The 19,676-nt window shown below is 37.7% G+C and overlaps 1 protein-coding gene and 1 long non-coding RNA gene across 11 annotated transcripts in view; one reads left to right on the forward strand and one right to left on the reverse strand.

The window, feature by feature from the left end:
• Positions 1 to 12,657, forward strand: part of LOC116475144 (uncharacterized) — a 34,264-nt gene extending 21,607 nt beyond the window's left edge. The window contains exons 3-4 of the long non-coding RNA XR_004249833.2: positions 10,788 to 10,973; positions 11,898 to 12,657. This is a non-coding gene — a long non-coding RNA (uncharacterized LOC116475144). The remainder of the gene's footprint in view (positions 1 to 10,787; positions 10,974 to 11,897) is intronic.
• The window catches only part of TRPM3 (transient receptor potential cation channel subfamily M member 3), a 563,637-nt gene that overhangs the window by 157,019 nt on the left and 386,942 nt on the right, over positions 1 to 19,676 (reverse strand). The window lies entirely within an intron of this gene.

Below are 19,676 nucleotides of genomic sequence, written 5' to 3' on the forward strand. Positions count from 1 at the left end.
GGGACTATTAGTCTAAGGCCCTGTCATATTATCCCCATCTAAAATGAACCTTACTTTGAAAAGTTTTCTATTATTTCAAGCTCAGATGGAATTCAATCAAAGAAAACACAATTCTGTTTATCAGCTTTATTATCACTTTGGGAACCTAAACCCAAGTAATCTCTCTCTCTTCCTTGAGCCAATATGGACATAGAACCGTACATACATTCTATCACTGAATAGTTGGGTTTATTCTCATTATTATTATGCCCATTGCACAAGTCACAGTTGCTAACTACTCCAGGGTCAAAACTCTGCATAAAAATTGTAGGCTACAATTTTCGGACTATTAACATTTTTATTAGAATGACTGTTTAGGAGTGACAGCTTTTTTCCCAATAGGAGTAATTCTTTCCTCTCTGTTTCTCTTAAGATTGTTTTTACTGTTGCATGTCACATGTAAGAAATTAAGTGGACCTCTCTGACTACTTGTTAGGAAGTTTCGAGAAGAGTAATTATCAGTATAATTGTCATTATCAGTAGTTAATACCACTAATGGTATATGATTCTGCAGCAAATTCTTTTGTCTCCTCCTTTACATTAAATCCAGAATTTAGCCATCTCTCACCGTTCCAGGTCTGGGCTACTATCCTCTCTCCTAGATTACTGCTATAGCCCCATTAAGAAGTTTCCTTGTGGCTGGGCTGGCTCACGCCTGTAATCCCAGCACTTTGGGAGGCCGTGGTGGGTAGATCACCTGTGGTCAGGAGTTCGAGACCAGCCTGGCCAACATGGCAAAACCCCGTCTCTACTAAAAATACAAAAATTAGCCAGGTGTGGTGGCATGAGCTTGTAGTCCCAGCTACTCAGGAGGCTGGGGCAGGAGGATCACTTGAACCCAGGAGACGGGGGTTGCAGTGAGCTGAGATCTCATCACTGCACTCCAGCTTGGGTGACAGAGCAACACTCTGTCTCAAATAAAAAAAAAAAAAAGAATTTTTCTTGCTTGTATCCTTGCCCCTTCTTCAAGCCGATTCTCCATGTAACAGCAGAATTTTGGAGCAAGCAGCCTCTGGAGTCAATTTGCTTGTATGTGAGTCTCCGTCCTGTCTCTTACTAGCTGTGTCTGCCCTTGAACAAGTTCTTTGCCATCTCTAAACCTCAAGTTCCTTATCTGAAAAATGGGAGTAATTACTTCCCACTGGAATTATTTTCTGTTGAAAGTTAAGTGAGATAATGTACACTAAGTACTTAACATATAGCCCTGAGACATGCATGCTAACATTATTATTACCGAATTATACAGTAAAAGTGGGTGAGTTTTAATTTGACACTAGGTCTGCAGCAAGAGAAAGTATAGGTCTTAAACATAGTGATATGGTTTGGATCAGTGTCCCCACCCAAATCTCATGTTCGATTGTAATCCCCAGTGTTGAAGGTGGGCCTGGTGGGAGGTGATTTGATCGTGGGGGCAGAGTTCTCATGAATGGTTTAGCACCATCCCCCCTTGGTACTGTATAGTGAGTAAGTTATCATGAGATCTTTTGTTTAAAAGTGTGTGGCACTGCCCCCCCTCTCTGTCGGTCCTGCTCCTTCCACATAAGACGCCTTCTCCCACTTTGTCTTCTGCCATGAGTAAAAGCTCCCTGAGGCCTCCCCAGAAGCAGATGCTGATATGCTTCCTGTACAGCCTGTGGAACCATGAGCCAATTAAACCTCTGTTTTTTATAAATTACCTAGTCTCAGGTATTTCTTTATAGCAATGCAAGAACGAACCAATACACACAGAAAACATACATCCTCAGCAAAATGATATAATTTGTTTTGTTTCTTTCTCACAGTTAAGGCCTTGTTAAATGACAAATAGTCTACGTAAATCCCCATGTATATTCAGCCTCTATCATTAGCAGCCTAAAAACTGCTTCTGGGGAGAAATAGAGATTCAAATATCACCAAAATCAAGACGCTGTGATAAAAGTCACAAGAAAATTTTTGCTAGGAAAGAATTTAAGGGCTAAGGAAAGAAAAGGTCATTTCTGGCTGGGATGACACAGTAAGACTTCATGGAGAAGACCAGGATTTGGCCTGGACTTTGTGGACTATATTAGAATTTCAATAGCAAAGTTTGGTGGTGGGGAGGTACAGGAAGAAGAAAATGGTAAGAGAAAATAAGAGAAAAGTGAACATTAAAATCAGAGTGTGCAAATACTCAATTTGCTGGAGGGTTGGCTAAAGAAAAGGCAACTTATAAAATCAAGCTAGAAAGCAAGTCTGGGACAAGCGATGGATGATCTTCAATGATCCACTAAATACTAGGCCTTGAGCCGGGCACTTTATATGCATTACCTGGTTTAATCCTCACACCAATCCTGTGAGGCTCAGAGATTGAAGTAGTTACTCAAAATCACTAAGCTGATAAGTGACAGAATCAAGATTTGACCTCAGATCTGGAGCCTCTCTAGGCTTTCTTGCTAAAGTCAAACACTGTTAGAGGTAACTAAATCTTGGAGTGAGGATTGGAGGTGGGGCCCAGCTTCAGGGCAGTTGCACCAGGCTTGAGATGAGATAATAAGGGCCTGGAATAGGGGTGGAGTGTGATTGTGATGCAGGGGCAAAGCAGTGTGTGAGGGACTTCCAAGAAGAATCATAAGGCATGTTGACTTACAAGAATAAAGGGCAGGGAGGCATCAAAGATGACTCCAAGTTCTTCGGCCACAGTGCTGCGAGCATGGGGCTGCTGTTTTTTGTTTGTTTGTTTGTTTTTGTGAGACAGAATCTTGCTGTGTTGCCCAGGCTGGAGTGTAATGGTGTGATCTTGGTTCACTGCAGTCTCTGCCTCCCGGGTTCAAGCGATTCTCCTGCCTCAGACACCCGAGTAGCTTAGACTACAGGCATGTGCCACCACGCCTGGCTAATTTTTGTATTTTTAGTAGAGAAGGGCTTTCACCATGTTGGCCAGGCTGGTCTTGAACTCCTGACCTCAGGTGATCCACCTGCCTCAGCCTCCCAAAGTGCAGGGATTATAGGGGTGAGTCACCGCATCTGGCCAAGGGCTGCTCTTAACAGAAACAGGAAAGCCAGGATGATTTGGGGGAAAGTGACAGGTTTATCAAGAGCTTCCATCCTTTTTGACTCAAAGGTTGAGTATAAGCCCAGGGCAGGACCCTGGAAGATGGTGGAGGCCAGAGCGGGGAGGCGGTGACTCAGACAAAGTTCTACTCTGCAATGGAATCAGAATGAGTAGAGTCTCTACTGCCCCCCTGCCCTGGAAACCTTGCTTTTGTTCTGGTTAGCAAAAAGACTGTGCTCTTTGTTAAAATGCTTTTGAATAGAGCTATATCGCAGCCTAGAGGAGATTCTAAAGAGTGAGAAAAGAAACGGATTTGGCAAAACTTAGAGGCTGTCAACACCTTTTTAGATGATAACTGCCATAGAACAATGTGTGTGTATACCGGATGAAAAAAAATAGAACCTGTCATCAGATTGTTCTCTTTGGAGAGTAAAACTGGAGAGAAGTTTTATCCACATCCACTTGCCTATCATAGCAATAAGGAACGATGTAGATGTGCACACATGTATGTACCTACAATGGTTTTGTGAATCACATGACTGGGCAATGTTAAACATGCTAAATATGCTAAACGTTGTCCCAGAAAGCAACTCTGGTACAATTTTACTGTAGAGGGCAGGTTGTCCATTTCTCCAGCAATGACTTTTCCACAAAGAACACTTGGAAAAATGTTCAAATCACATTTACCACTTCAGTCAGATGCTAGCATTTTTTTTCACATCTCCCCATTATAATGATTGTAGTTCTAGAATGATGCCTATTTTATTTAGAAATATTGAAGAATGAAGTGCTCTATAAAAGTAAATTTTCTAGTCAAGTATGGGTTATCCATTAATGCCAACTAAAAACAAGTGAATTCTCTTGGATGAAAACGTTTCTAAAAAGGAATAGACACATCTGTCTTCTTAGACAACATTAACTAGGATAAAAATCCATTATTATCTTTTGTTGTGACTTAGTGATGTTCTCATTGACTGTCAGGGATGATAGGCTATTTGGGCCTCTCTCAATGGCCCCAGACTGCTCACAGGGAGAGTTCACGTGTCTGTTGTTTATAGTTTTCTGTCTCAATGGTGTGACTAACTGTCCTCACCACTCTCATTGACTGTGCCTCCCTGATTTCTAACTGCACTGGGCAGGAGCACCAGACCAAAACCCAGCACAGGAGCGGTGGTTTCTGTGGAATTTAATGCCTATGACTGTGGGGAATTTAGTGCATGGATTGTCTCACATCAATGTCAGGCTTCAAATTATTATTTTTTTTCCTTTAATTTTCTTATTTTCTGATTCTTGCATATATTCTGGGTAGTTAAGGGATCTGTATTAGGGACCATTTGATAAATTAGGGATTGCCATATTCTTAGCAGGAATATTTTCTAATTATTTTTATTTGATCTCTTTCTGCTGATCTCTACTAGGAAGTTAAGAATTGAACATATCTAGATTCTTAAGGAGAACAGTTGCTAAGGAAATAAATATAACTGCTTAGGGTAGGAATAGAAGTAAACTCTTAACAGTAATGAGAGCAACTGCAGTGTCCACTACTCCTCTAAGCATGTGCATGTGTGAGTCACCATCTTCCCAGTGACCTTCAGTATTATATTTCTTATTCCAGTAGAGATAACACAGATTTAAAAAGGTAGACTATCTACTGAAAGTCACATGGCTAGAATTTCCATGCTGCGTAGTCTGTGGCAGCCCTCTCCACTCATTTGGATTTTGTCGAGGGACAGAAGGGGGATGAGTGCAAGCCTCAATGAGGTCAGAGGTAGTATTCCATATTAACATCAATGGTCACTATTTTTGAGCAAGTAAAGAACCTACTGAGAGAACAACAGGTTGAGCAGCAACAGAGCCTGAGTGATCATCAGAGAGGCCTGCTGGCCCTCGGGGCCACGTTAAGCAGCAGCTTCATCACTGGAGCCACACTTCCCCTTATTTTGTGTAGTTCATTCCTCTACTCAATGGATCCTTGAAAGAAAAGCCCACTAGCTGTGGGAAGAAAAGAGCCACGACACTTTCTCAACTTTCTCTTTGTTCTCTAAAGTACAGAATTCAATCTCCTCTTATTTCCTGGAAAGCCATCAATTTACAGGACAGGGTAAAAAGAATCTTAGTTATAAAGAAAGAGCCAGGCCTACACTACAGACTTGAACTTGCTCTCTAATCCTTTGGCAAGAGCACCTACTGACTGGTCACATTATTCAAATGTATTTTATCATTGATCATCACCTCTTTTAAACTTTGCCTTTTCAATAGAGAATTCTCTAAATGCCCACAAGTAGAACTAGCATGGAATAAAGCAAGCTGTTAAAGAAAGTCAAATTCCAAAAAGTTGGCTTGGTAAAATAGCACGAAAAGGTGTATATTTTTTAGCTAGAAATTACAAACCTGCTGCATTTAAGTGAGGTAACAGTTGCACAAAGTACAACGTAATTATTTTCCATCCCATGCCTGTCTTTGAGTCTGTCACTTTGCTATTCACTTATGGACATCAGTGAGAGATGTTTCTTTCCTTTTTAACCTCTCCTTTGTCAGTCATTGCAGGAAAGTACTCCTTAGCTTGAAAGTTATGTACAGATAGAGGCATACAAACATTCGAGAAACATTCAAATGCTTAGTCCCTGTCTCATACAAACACTGCACTTCAGCTGGTTATGTTTTCTCCTTCTTTATTTCTTCCCGCCCTTTCAAACGTATTAACGAAGAGCCTTTAAAGGGTCAGGCATTGTTTGAAGGCCTGGGGAGACTGTGTGTGTGTGTGTATGTGTGTGTTTTTATACACTGTGCCTGTCTTTTGGATCACTTGTGCCCTTTATCTCAAATTTTGGACGACTGGGTAGATACTGGGTAGATGAAATTTAATCATCCCTTTTTTACTGAACTTTAAGGACACCATGATTTTTTGTTTCTACACAGTAGGAACTATAGGTAGGTGAAACTCAAAGTTTATAACCTCAAAAATTTCATCATTACAGCAATTTTATTAGCTAAAAGAGCAAATGTAATTTTTAGGTGATGAGTAAGATGTACCTAATAGAGACATTTTTGGAGCCATCGTTATTTAAAATAAAAAAATAGGATTTTTTAGCAGGTAAATTTAGCAGTGAGGACAATTACAAAATTAAGTACTACTCAATAGGTCTCTAAAATCCTGAATGAAAAGAAAATTCATGGGTTTATACCAGGTATAATAGACAATTCTAATTCCTTGAAAATAAACGAGGTTTCGTTTTTATTCACTCTTTAGAAAAGAAAAACCTAGCTTTTATTAGGCAGTAGAGTCTGTTTGAGAAAATACCATTTTAGTGGCTCTTCATAATTATGGTGTCAGTCTAAAAAGCAGCTAATGCCACATTCTAGCCAAATATGAGAACTCCATGGGCTTAAGGCTTGAGACGAGTAAGGCAGTCCCTAAAATAAATTGGGTAACTGGAAGAAGAATTCTTTTCCAGAAGGAGAAATATGTGAATCGTAAGCCCTATAATTACTTAGGACATTAACTTATCAACTATCTCATCATCTTTTAAAATATATATAATTAATTTTTTTAAAAAATAGAGATGGGGTGTCACTATGTTGCTCAGGCTGGTTTTGAATTCCTGGGCTCAAGCGTTCTGCGCTCCTCGGCCTCCCAAAGTGCTGGGATTTCAGGTGAGAGCTGCCGCGCAGGCCCATCTCCTCCTCTTTAAACGAAGGCTACCCAAAGCATAACTACCATGCTGCCAGGGACTAACAAGGAAAACAGCCCACAGTCACAAGCATCCTGGATGCTTTGAAAGAGGGGCAGGCTTGGGGACATTTTCCAAGTTGCTTGGTGTTTAGAACCTATCCATCAGGCTAGTTCAATTCCTCCAAAGATTCCCAGAGGTGAGAGGAAATCAACAGCTTTGCTGGGCATGACAAGTTTCATTTCAAGGAGTCCAGCTTGTAATTTCAAGCAGACTGACTGCTGTTACAGGCCCAATCAACTCAGAGTTTCAATTGCTCTTCAAGCATTGCTTCATTGAACACACTCAGCAATCACAGAACCACCCATGTCAACGTGGCAAGGACTGGGAAAGAACTCACAAGTCACTTAACAGAAAAGCATATTTTAGCAGTTTTCTGAAACAATTGTCCTAAACATACCTTTTTACAGTGACCGATCCTAACTTTCTGATATGGACTTGGAAAAAAGACATTTCTGGAACTGGTATACAATAAGGGAGGAGCTGGTAATGTACATATACTGCCTTGTGAAAGAATATTGGATGCTCTTGTTCTCACTCCTACTCCAAATTGTTATTGGGCTTTACCTATGGTTTCTAAAATCATCAGGTTTTAAGAAGTCATTTTACATTTACATTCACACACACTTAGACACACATCAAATACATTTGTCACATATACACATTAAACACACACACACACACACACTGATGATACAAATGGAATTTCCCAAAATAGTCCCCATTTCAAATATTCTTTGCAGTTGTTAGCTCACATTCAAGACCATCTATTTTAAATTTTAGCTTCCAAAATATGGTCACTGAATCAAGATGATCCATATTATGACTCTAAGACTGAAATTCAGATTTTGATTCAATAGATATTTTCTTAACACTTTCTTCAGATGTAGGGATGATATTTCAATGCAATATCTTATGAAATCAGAGGATCTTTATTGCATGGAATATAGCATATTTTGTCCTTGATTTTCCTCATTAACATATAATGGACCTATTGCAATACTCTTGAATGAAACAGTCAATGCATAGAAGCTTTTAGAAAAATGGATTTCTGTAAAAATAAAAAATAAACATCATATGTTGAAACTTATGTTTCAACATATAATATTTATTATTTCTTATATAACAATATAATTTTATTATATTTAATATAAATAACAAAATAAATAATATAATAATGTATAACAATATAATCTATCAGGCCACTTAAGTGGCTCTTGCCTTGAGCAAGTCATCTAACTTCTTCTTTTCCTTTTTTTTTTGAGACAGGGTCTTGCTCTGTCATCCAGGGTGGAGTGCAGTGGTGCAATCATAGCTCACTGTAACCTTGAACTTCTGGGCTCAAGCAATCCTCTTGCCTCAGCTTCCCTAGTAGCTGGGACCACAGGCATGCAACTCTATGCCCAGCTAATTAAAACAAAATTATTTGTAGACATGGGGTCTCACTCTGTGGCCCAGGCTGATCTTGAACTCCTGACCTCAAGTGATCCTCCAACCTTGGCTTCCCACAGTGCTGGGATTATAGGTGTGAGCCATGGTGCCTGACCGTAACTTCTTGTTTTACAGATGAAAACACTATCTCCTTCATAAATTGTGAGAAAAATAAATTAATATGCACAAAAACAGTTTAAAAAGACCCTAGTATATACTTGGAGAAACTGGACTAACTTAATAGATGGGCTTAAAAAGTAACCTGGATAATGAAAATGTTCAGTAAATGTTGTTGCTATTGTTGTCATTATTTAAAGTCCTAGTTTCCTCATCTGTAACCGAAGGGGTAGATTTAATCTCAATGATCTCTACAGTTTCTTTCCTTTGGTGATGCTCTGTTGCCTGTCCTTTAACTTTCTATGAAGTGACCAACACAGAAGATGAGTTGGTCAGGTTAACATTTAATATAAATGAAAATTTACCCTGAGGTATTAAGAGCTGATAGTAGAAACAGGAGCATAAGACTAATTGTTTTGTCTTGTTTTATGCAAATAACTTCCCTGTGTTTGCTTTTTTATAATGCCAAAATGATGAAATGATAATAAGCAGGCAATTTCCTCCAGGGGCTTAAAAACTTGGCCTAGTTTTGAATGTTTTAGGGTCCAGAAGGAGACAAACCTAGCTCAGCCTTAACAGGAAGCAGAACAGCTAGTCAATTGGTTGTTTTAGCTCCCTGGAGTCTCATTCTGATACAGTAATTTTGTGTTATAAATCTGGGAGAATGTTGGACAGGCTGAGGTCCAGTTATTCCAACAACTGCTACTGTAAATCTTTCATTCCCCCAGTAGTTGCCCTCTTCCTCAAATATCTTTCCATGCAGAATAAATGCTAGTTATGGGGGCTATAAACTGCTTAAAATTAGGCTTTGGGCTAGAGAGTGTGTCTTCTCCTGTAAAAACAAGCTTTTCTTTATATTTCCCAGTATAGTATTTTGGCTCCAACAAAATCCAAGGGCTATATTTCTTGCTCCCAAATGATAGAAAAAGTAATTAAAAAAATTTAAAAAATGTAAATACTAATGAGAGGCAAAGCAGTCAAGAAGATACCATTTCTCTAGGTACCAACAGTTCAAACAATAAAAAGATGCTTATTTATCAATAATTTGATTTCAATAATATTTTACAAAATGAACCACTTCTGATCAGATATAGATTTATTGGTAATACTGCTTGCAAAACAATTCAAAAGGAAAAGAAAGACAAAGTGAAATAGAGCTTGTATGAGAGAGGGAATGAAAGATTATCTTTGGTGGTTCTAATTGATTTCTGACATTGTCCCAAACATAGCTTTTGTTGCATGTAAAGAATACTCTGTACAGTGGCCCAAGACTGCTTCAATAATAATTCACTGTTTTGTTAGTCAACAGCTGGCATGTATGTGACCTTGCTGTTTGTATTATACCCAGGAAACAGGAGACTTACGATGGGACTTTGACCAGGGCCAGCATTATAACCACATTAATGGAGAATGCAAATTCAAATTGAAGTGGGGCTGGCAGGAGTTCATCATTGAAAGGCTGCATTCATCACAAATGTCAAGTACAGGCTGGGTCTTCATATTTCTTTTTGTCATACAATGACTTCTTCTCCTGTGGCTCTTTCACATGGACTGTGTATTCAGGGGACAAAACTTCTGCAGTAGGCTTTGAGTAAGGTCAAACTCCATGGTGCCTAAGAGCCTAGGACACTCACTAAAATTGCCCAGTAAAATGTCTGGACCTTAAAGAAATTGTATTATATAAAATTCATGAGTGGGAAGGGCAAGCACTAATGGTCATTTCTGTATTATGGTATTTAACAATTGCTTCCATTCAAATGCTACAATATTATTCAGTCTGTAGTAGATGTCCATGTACAGCATTCATATTCAACTTTAATATTTAGTAAGGCTTTTGTTAGGCAGACGTGGGAGTGGTATGCTAATCAATATGAACTTTTCTCAAGTGTTCTTAATAGGGTAATAACACTGATGCCAGGATAACCTTGAAGTTTATATTTGCCAAGGTAGATATCCTGCAGAAAGAAGTTTTGAGAACTATAGTAGAAATGGAAGAAAAATATATTAATAGCACAGACTTGGGTATCTTTATAACCAGATACCTACTCTTTTATAAAACCATGGCTAAAAGGACTTAGGTGCTATTGGTAACTTCCTCCTAGTTTAAAACTCAGCCTAATGTTTTCAGTGGTGGGGAGGGATCTGACTCTATGAAATAATGAATGGTTCAGCCTTAAAAATATGTTTATAAATAGCATGAAAAAATGCAAATATTTTATTGCTAAGTGAAAACTTTCACTGTATAGATATATGCAACATGATTACCACTGTGTTCAAAACAACGTAAAATAAACCTAAAACCTTATACACAGAAAAAAATACCTTAGAAGAAAATTCAGCAAAAGTCATTGGTGCTTGTGGGGCTGTGGAAGATCTTTTTCCTCTGTTTATATTTTGATAGTTTTAAAATTTTCTATAATAAGCATATTTCTAATTAGTATATATTACTTTCACAATAGAAAAAATAAACTGGATCAAAGCTATACTCAACTTCAAGATGACTGTTCACTGAGAAATGTGAAATTAATATGAAATATGAAAGAAAACTCTTACTATGTAAATGAATCACAGAATCCAAGAAAGATGTGCTGGATGGGAACTAGAGATCATCTAGATTGCATTCTGTCTAATCAGATCATATGAAGGTAAGATTTCTGGGCTGAAGAGTTAAAAGTGTGTCCTTCTCACATTAGAAGAGAGAAATGGAAAGAATCCAAGCTTTTTATTCAAACAAGGCTGGATTTAAATTTTGATGCTGCTTCTTAACTTTCTGTGTCCTTTGGGCAAATTATTTAACCTCTCTAAGATTTAGAAAAGTAAGATGGCAATAGTGCCTACTTCTTAAAATGGTTTTTAGATTTAAATGAGAAAGGGGAAGACAGATATGTAGGTAGGTAGATAGATACAGATACATATGTACACATGTTGCCTAATACCTAATATGCAGCTTTTTAGCATTATTATTATCAAAGCCTCTTTATTCCTCAGTGGCCATTGGCTAGAAATATTTTGATATCATTTCTTTTGGGTTTAAAAGAGAAGGAAGATAGCTACTGAAATCTCTTTCTTCTTCTTCCTTTTTTTTAAAAAAAGCATGATAAGCAAATTTAACATGAGATCTACCCTTTCAACAGACTTTTAACTGTACAATACAGTATTGGTAACCACAGGACAAATGTACAATGGATCTCTATAACTTACTTATTTTGCATAAGTTCCTGTTGACTAGCAACTCACCATTTCCCCCTCTCTGCAGGCCCTGACAACCACCACTGTGCTGTCTGCTTCTACAGGTTTCACTATTTTAGATTCCCTAGAGTCCTGTGTCTTCCAACACTGATAGAATAGTATTGAAGACCATGGTATATTTTTTGTGGACAAGAGTTGTTGTGATATCATCTCTTGCTGTCTATTCTCCTTCAGCTTCTTCCCTTAGTTTTTCTTTTCCTATAGTGCAGAATTTCTCAAAAGCATGTTCTATTCTGTGTCCACTTTCTCCAGTCTCATTTTCTGTTGAATGGCCTCTTCAGGATTTGTTTCCATAACACTACTGAAACTGTACTTCTCAGGGTCATCAGCGAACTCCATCTTGCTAAACATCTGACAAAGGACTAAAATCCAGAATCTACAAGGAACTCAAACAAATCAGCAAGGAAAAAGCAAATAATCCCATCAAAAAGTGGACTATGGACATGAATACACAATTCTCAAAAGAAGATATACAAATGGCCAACAAACATGAAAAAATGCTCAGCATCACTAATTACAAGGGAAATGCAAATCAAAACCACAATGCAATACCACCTCACTCCTGCCAGAATGGCCAAAATCAAAAGATTAAAAGAAATAGATTTTGACAGGGATGTGGTGAAAACAACACTTTTAACACTGTTAGTGGAAATGTAATCTAGTACAACCACTATGAAAAACATGGTGGATATTCCTTAAAGAACTAAAAGTAGAACTACCATTTGATCCAGCAATCGCACTACTGGGTATCTACCCAGATGAAAAGTCATCATACAAAAAAAATACCTGCACATGCATCTTTTTAGCAGCACAATTTGCAATTGCGAAAATATGGAACCAGCCCAAATGTCCATCAATCAACAAGTGGATAAAGAAATTGTGGTGTATGTATATATATATATATCACAGAACGCTACTCAGCCATAAAAAGGAACAGAATAATGGCATTCATAGCAACCTGTATGGAATTGGAAACCATTATTCTAAGTGAAGTAACTCAGGAATGGAAAACAAAACGTCTTACATTCTCTCTCATAAGTGGAAGCTAAGCTATGAGGATGCAAAAACGTAAGAATGATACAACGGACTTTGGATACTTGGGGAAAGGGTGGGAAGGGGGTGAAGGATAAAAGGCTACACAGTGGATACAGTGTACACTGCCCGGGTGATGGGTGCACCAAAATCTCACAAATCACCACTAAAGAACATATTCATGTAACCAAACACCATCTGTTCCCCCAAAAACCTATTGAAATAAGAAACAAAACAACAACAAAAATATATGTGGCTCAAGCCTGCACCTGACTTTCCTTTTAAGTATTTTTGCTTTTTAAATTTTTTAAAATAAATAAATTTCTGAAAAGTTATGACCTATTACTTGTTCATTAAGACATTTTAATGACACAGGAACATAATTATGTATTTATTAAGTGAAAATTATAATTTTCACTTAATTACATAATTACATAATTATATTATTATTAAGTGAAAAATTCAGGATATAAACATATATGTAAACAATATCTCAATTATATACAAATTAGTATAGAAAAAATGGAAAATGCACCAAAGTTATAATCATGATTATTTACCTTTCTCATGTGTTTATTTATTTCCTATATTTCTACAATGAAAATATTTTTATTTTTTTAAATGGATATATAACTGTACATATTTATGGGATACATAACGATGTTTTGATCTATATAACGTATAGTGATCAGATCAGGGTAATTAGCATATCCATCACATCAAATATTTATCATTGCTCTGTGTTGGGAACATTCAATGTCCTCCTTCTAGCTGTTTGAAACTATATATTATTAACCAGTTATCCTCCAGTGGTATAGAACACTAGAACTTATTCCCCCTACCTAACTGTGATTTTGTATCCTTTAACAAATCTCTCTCTATCCTTCCCTTAAAACATTTTCACAATTAGAAAAATAAAGCAATTATTATTACTATTAATTTAAGGAAGGTTAAGGCTTGTGTTCTAGTTTTGCTGTCTGGAGCTGTGTAGACTTAGACAAATCTCACAGCATCTTTGAGTTTGAGGTCACCACAAATAACACATACATAGTAACAGTTGCCCTGCCTACCATGAGAGGTTATTTTGATGATCAAATCTGAGAAATAACAGACATGATGAGGCTTTATCAGTTGTAGTCATTTCATACATGTATTATAATCTTCTTGCTAAATGAAGTTCCATTCCTGGGCTTCCCTGTATTGCTCAGTGGAACTATCATTCTTGACCACTATCTTTCCTTAGCCACCACACTCAATCAATCGCCAATTCCTTTGAGAGAAACTATTTTTCATTGTGGATTTCTGGGAAGAGATCATCAATGAGGCACCCTTCACACTTTGTCTGGAGGGTGGATAGAGATGGAGAATTATAGGGAGAGGACATTTTGACACAGAGAGCACTATGAACAAAGTCACATAGGTGGGATATTCACAGATTTTTCAAAAAGTACATTTGGTTAGACTAGAGTACAAGTAGTACTTCGAGTTGTGGCTGGAAGGATAGACTAAGTCTGGATCACGGAGGGTCTTGAATGTCTGGCTAAGGAACTGAAACTTAATTCTGAAGGCTAGTATATTCCAACCTACAATCATGCTTGTATAATCTTCACCTTTTTGCCATATTGATACACCAACACTACAAGTAGAAATTTTTCTTCAAATTAATTCCCCTTTAAAACTTTTATTTATTTAGGTCTAATACCCTTGGCTTTGTGTTTTATTATAATTATTTCATATATAAGCAAATGAAAACATATCTCGGAAAACAAAAAGATGGATTTACATTCCACCTAAAATGATCTCCTATGCAATTAGTGATAGCCATTCCTTGCCTTGGGAAGCACAGTGAGGGTAATGTGGGTTTCTGATTGGGTGGGAGGTTACATTATGAGAGTTGCTCCTTAATGGGAGTCATCCAGCTGCCCTGTTTCAACTGGAATGGAGAGACTAGAGGGCGCTGAGGTCAGCCAGGGATGGGTAGTTTAGGCAGGCATGGTGAGATTCTGCCTAGGGATGCAGAGTGGAAATGCAGAGTAGGTGTGAGATGTACGCCTCCAGTCTCTAGGAAGACCTTCCTAGAGTTAGAACTCAAACTACCAATTGTCATGTAAATCATTTAGTAAGTAAGCTATTAAAAGGAATAAAATAATACAATAGTATTCTTATTTAATCGATTGTATTACTTTTATTAATTTTTCTCAGTAAAAGAGAGTAGTTATATTTTTCCATTGCCTCTAATCTACCAATATTTTTTGAGGAACATGGCTGAAAAAGGCCAGAGGTATTAAAATTCTATGTGTGTTCATTGGTTATGAGAGAGAATTTGAGGCTTGGATAGTGGGATTGAAAATCAAATGGGGCCGGACACAGTGGCTCACGTAATCCCAGCTCTTTGGGAGGCCGAGGTGGGTGGATCACCTGAGGTCAGGAGTTTGAGACCAGCCTGGACAACATGGTGAAACCCCGTCTCTACTGAAAATACAAAAATTAGCTGGGCATGGTGGCGGGTGCCTGTAATTCCAGCTACTTGGCAGGCTGAGGCAGAAGAATCACTTGAACCTGGGAAGCAGAGGTGGCAGTGAGCTGAGATCATGCCACCGCACCCCAGCCTGGGTGACAAGAGCAAAATCTCTGTCTCAAAAACAAAAAATAAATAAATAAAGAAAAGAAAAAGAAAATCAAATGGGTATTTGCTCTTCATTTCTATAGTCTTCCCAAATCTGTTTCGTTGTTCTGATGAGCTAGCATAATTCTTGTCCCATTGTCATGCAGCTCAAATGACACAAGGAATGGAACAGAGCTTTATACACTATAAGCATTATCATACTTCAGTAGATGAAAGGTGTTATTATTATTATTATTGGCTGTTTCGGAAAGGAATTGTGTAAATTACATTTTCTTGATATTTGTTTTTCATGGCGATGAATATTTTGTGAGACTACAGGGTGGTCTGGACACTGTGCCTACATTTTCCTTGTAAATATAATGACTGGTACATAGGGGCAGAAGGTATTCCAAGAATATCAGCCAACAAGATAGTCTTTTCTTTCCATGTGAATCTCACAGTTTAATATTCATTCAGATTGTTCTGGGAATGAAAGAGAAAATGGGCTCCTACTTAACAGTCATTTTAACTTGATCACATTTGATAATTAGAATATTGAACCAGATGAAAAAAGGTAGAAAGAGCCTAGGATTTGCAGAAAGACGCTCTTGGCTTAAGTACAAAGTTGCCACTAACTAAACAAACTTGAACTTGTCACTTACTGTCTTTGAGTCTTGATTTCTCTCTGTAAAATGGAGATACTAATACCAACCTCAGCAAGGTTGATTTTTGTATCAAACAAGATAATATGAAAATGATCTTTGCTAAACATAAAGTGCTATATAGACATCATCACCATTGTTATAATACACATATTTATTGAGTGCTTATTATGTTCTTTGTATATGTTAACTCATTTAATCCTTATAATTAATGACATAATATTGGTATTATTATCTAAATTTTCTGGAGGTGAAAACTAAGACATATGGAGGTTAAATAACTTGCCCAATATTGTATATTAAATGGCAGATCTGGGATTTGAATCAGGCAAATTGACTATAAAGCCTGCATCACCCTTATTTCTAAAATAATGATATTCTAATAATTTAAAAGCATTTCAGAACCTCAAAAATTTATCAGTAACCCACTGTATGTTGAAAACTCACATGGAAAACATTTTGAGTTGAAAAATTCTTCCTCTTTATCTTCTTTCCACTATTTTATTTAAAATGTTTGGACTTAAATTATGTTAAGATGATATTCGGATAACATTTAAAAGGAGTTTTGGTACAATTCAGTATCTATCTCAAAGAACATTTCAATTTCTCCCCAAACATTATGTTGGAGAAAAAGCTTTTCTAAACTTGATGCATGACTCTATGACTTTCAGCCATTTGGTGTAAAAAAGTCCCTTCCCATCTATAAAAGGCTTGATTCCTCTTATGACTATAAGCAGGCCAATTGAGCTTGTTTGGTCATTGGTGTTAAACAGGGAAGGCAGTGGCTTGCTTCTTTCTTATCACCTGGGAAGTTATATATGCTTCCTCTTAATTGTACCCTGTCCACTAAAATGATCAAGAAGGGAAGATGGAACCTGAAGATGAAATCAAAAGTCCTGAAATCAAAGTATGCCCTACTGACAATTTTAACTAAGACTGGATAAAATATGAGAGGAACAAGAAACATCTGTATTTATAATCTAATGACTCCCTGTAGTTACATGTAGAATAATTGTAGTTACAGTTAACAATTACTGAGTGCTTCCTAGGAGCCACACACTGTGCCAACATTCTTTACACATAAGAGTTAAATACTTAGCTCTCCCAGCAACAGGGTGTTGGGTACTGACAATTCTGAGAAGTGAATCCTATGTGGTCCTGACACCCTGACCTGACAAGTAACACTGACCATCTCCTGCTTATGGTAGTAAGAGACTACCATTTTTCTAAGCAAGAAACATCGACTTTTTGTTCCTTTCTCAGATACAGACAGGATGCCCATTTGAAAAACAAAAACAAAAAAGAGAGAGAGAGAGAGATGAAACTTATTTAAAAATCATGCTTGCTTGGTTTTTATGAGTCTATTAAGGGGTAGGTAGAGAGTTGGCCTTCAGTTTCCTAAATGTGGAAAGAGAGTTGTAATTGGATGCCAACATCAGCTTCAAAAATACTCTCATAAACATAATAAATCTCCTTGCACTGGAAGGTAGTGGAGTTGGCCTCCAGAGACTTATCTGTAAGGCACAGACAATAGCCCTCTGCTATCTTCTCCAGTGTCTAAGGGAAAGTTGTCAGCTCTGGAGCCTGAGGGCCTGCAGAGAATGGGAAGCCATGTAACATTGGGATACATCTTGGCCTTGCATTTGGTAGGGGATACGGGGCATGTGCAACCCTTGGATCAAAATCTTTTGGTATATCTATATTTATCACATTGGGGTAAAAAAAAAAATCAAACCATTGTTTCGACCAAAAGGAGGAAGCCCCTAGTGTGACAGATTCTAGAACACACGGGAATTATCACTCTATTTTAAAGCTGAGGATCCCAGGGCTCAATGCAGGTTAAGCTACTTGAGTGATGAAGGCAGAGTTGGAATCCAGGTTTGTCTGCTTCTAGTACTTGGTTACAATTGCCACATTAGATTGCTTCCCGTGGGTTGCACAATTTAAGTGGATGGGCCTGAATCAAATCCAAGCCCATAAACCAAATTTATGACTCCCTAAGGAGCTGTGCCTCTGTGTTAGTAGAGATTTTAACAAAATTTATAGACACTGAATATGTATCAGCCCCATTAATGTATATATATCTGAATTCATTCATTCACTCACTTATTTGTTAAAGATTTATTGAGTGTCTGCTATGTATATGCTATGATATTAAGCACAACTAGGCAAGAGTGAGTGCAGGAGAAACATAGAATAATGAATCAGACAGATTCTGCTCTTAAGAGCTCACACGGCAAGTTAGAGATATACATAAATAAAGCATACATGACAAGCACAAGAGAGTTACAAATAAAGGAGGTAAATGGATTCCAGGTGTGTGTGTGTGTGTGTGTGTGTGCGCACATGCAAATGCAGACATGTGCATAGGTTTGGCAATTGAATGTGACTAAAGAGAGTGCTCTAAGCTTGAACAATATCAGGGAAATAGAAAATTTAAAAATGACTGTAAGGAGATCTGTTTGGTTAGCATGATGAATCCATAAAGAAGCAATGGAATTTTGGGCTGAAACTGCAGTCAAAACATTCTACTTTACATTCAAAAGAGTGATATGATTGGCTCTGTGCTTCAACAAGGGCTATCAGGAATTTCTATGGCAAGGGGCCAGCAAACCACTGCCTGTGGGTCAAATTTGTTTTATGCTCTGTTTTTCTGTGACCAGTAACCTGAGAATTGATTTTTACATTTTAAAGGGTTGTTGAAAAACAAGAAAGCAAACAAAGAACAGTATGTGACAGAGACTGTATCTGGTATGCAAACTTGAAATATTTACTATCTGCCACTTTACAGAAAAGTTCGCCAACCCCGGAATGTGTGTAGGATGCATCGTTATGGGGATATTGGACTAGGCAACCAAGTTCATAGGGAATAGCAATAATCTAGGCAAGGAAGAATGAGGGTATGCGTGAGAGTGGAATTTGGAAATGCAGGAGCCAGGGGAAAGCAAGGCTAGATATTTGTGCATTTGGGAATTGTCTTGATTAAAATGGTAATTGAAGTCACAATAGTGAATGAAAGGGAAAAGAGCCAATAATTGATCATAGTTAAACATTTGTTTTTAGAGTGGTGAGGAAGAAGAGGATCTAACAGTGGAAAAAGAAAATGAATGGTAACAGAAGTGTTAAAGAAATAGAAAATTGAGAGTCTAACATGAAATTCACAGGAAAGTAACTTTAGAAGAAAGAGGAAGTCGACAGCCTCAAATGCTATAGAAAATTTACTAAAAAGGTTGCAAAAGTGATGGCCTAATATCTTTGCTTCCATTTATTCCATTAGCACAATTTGTACTTCCTTGGCTTTTGCTTGCCTTATGCTGCCCTGCCCAGAGAGAATGTGGTGATAATGAAGTATTAGAGCCATAGCTGCCAGGGTACAACAGTGACCTAGCCCTTAAGTTTAGCTTCTCATGTTGTATGTCTATTACGTTCTAAATAAAGGTAGATGCCAAGTCTCTTCTAACTCTCCTCAAGGTACTTCTTCTCCATGTCAACTGGTGGATATGTGATTGCTAGGATTTGAATATTCGTGTCTCCTTCAAATTCATATGTTGACTCTTAATCACCAAGATGATGGTATTAGGAGGTGGGGCCTTTGAGAAGTGATTAGGTCCTGAGGTCTTTGCCCTGATGAATGGGATTAGTGCCCTTATGAAAAAGGCCTGAGAAAGCTTGCTTGCCCCCTCCACCACACGAAGATGCATCAAGAATGTACCATCTATGAGAAAGTGGGCCCTAACCAGATACTGAATCTGCCAGAGTCTTGATCTTGGACTGTCCAGCCTCCAGAACTGTGAACAATA

The sequence above is a fragment of the Hylobates moloch genome, unplaced genomic scaffold (assembly GCF_009828535.3).
Source record: "Hylobates moloch isolate HMO894 unplaced genomic scaffold, HMol_V3 SCAFFOLD_10, whole genome shotgun sequence".
NCBI classification, from domain to species: Eukaryota; Metazoa; Chordata; class Mammalia; order Primates; family Hylobatidae; genus Hylobates; species Hylobates moloch.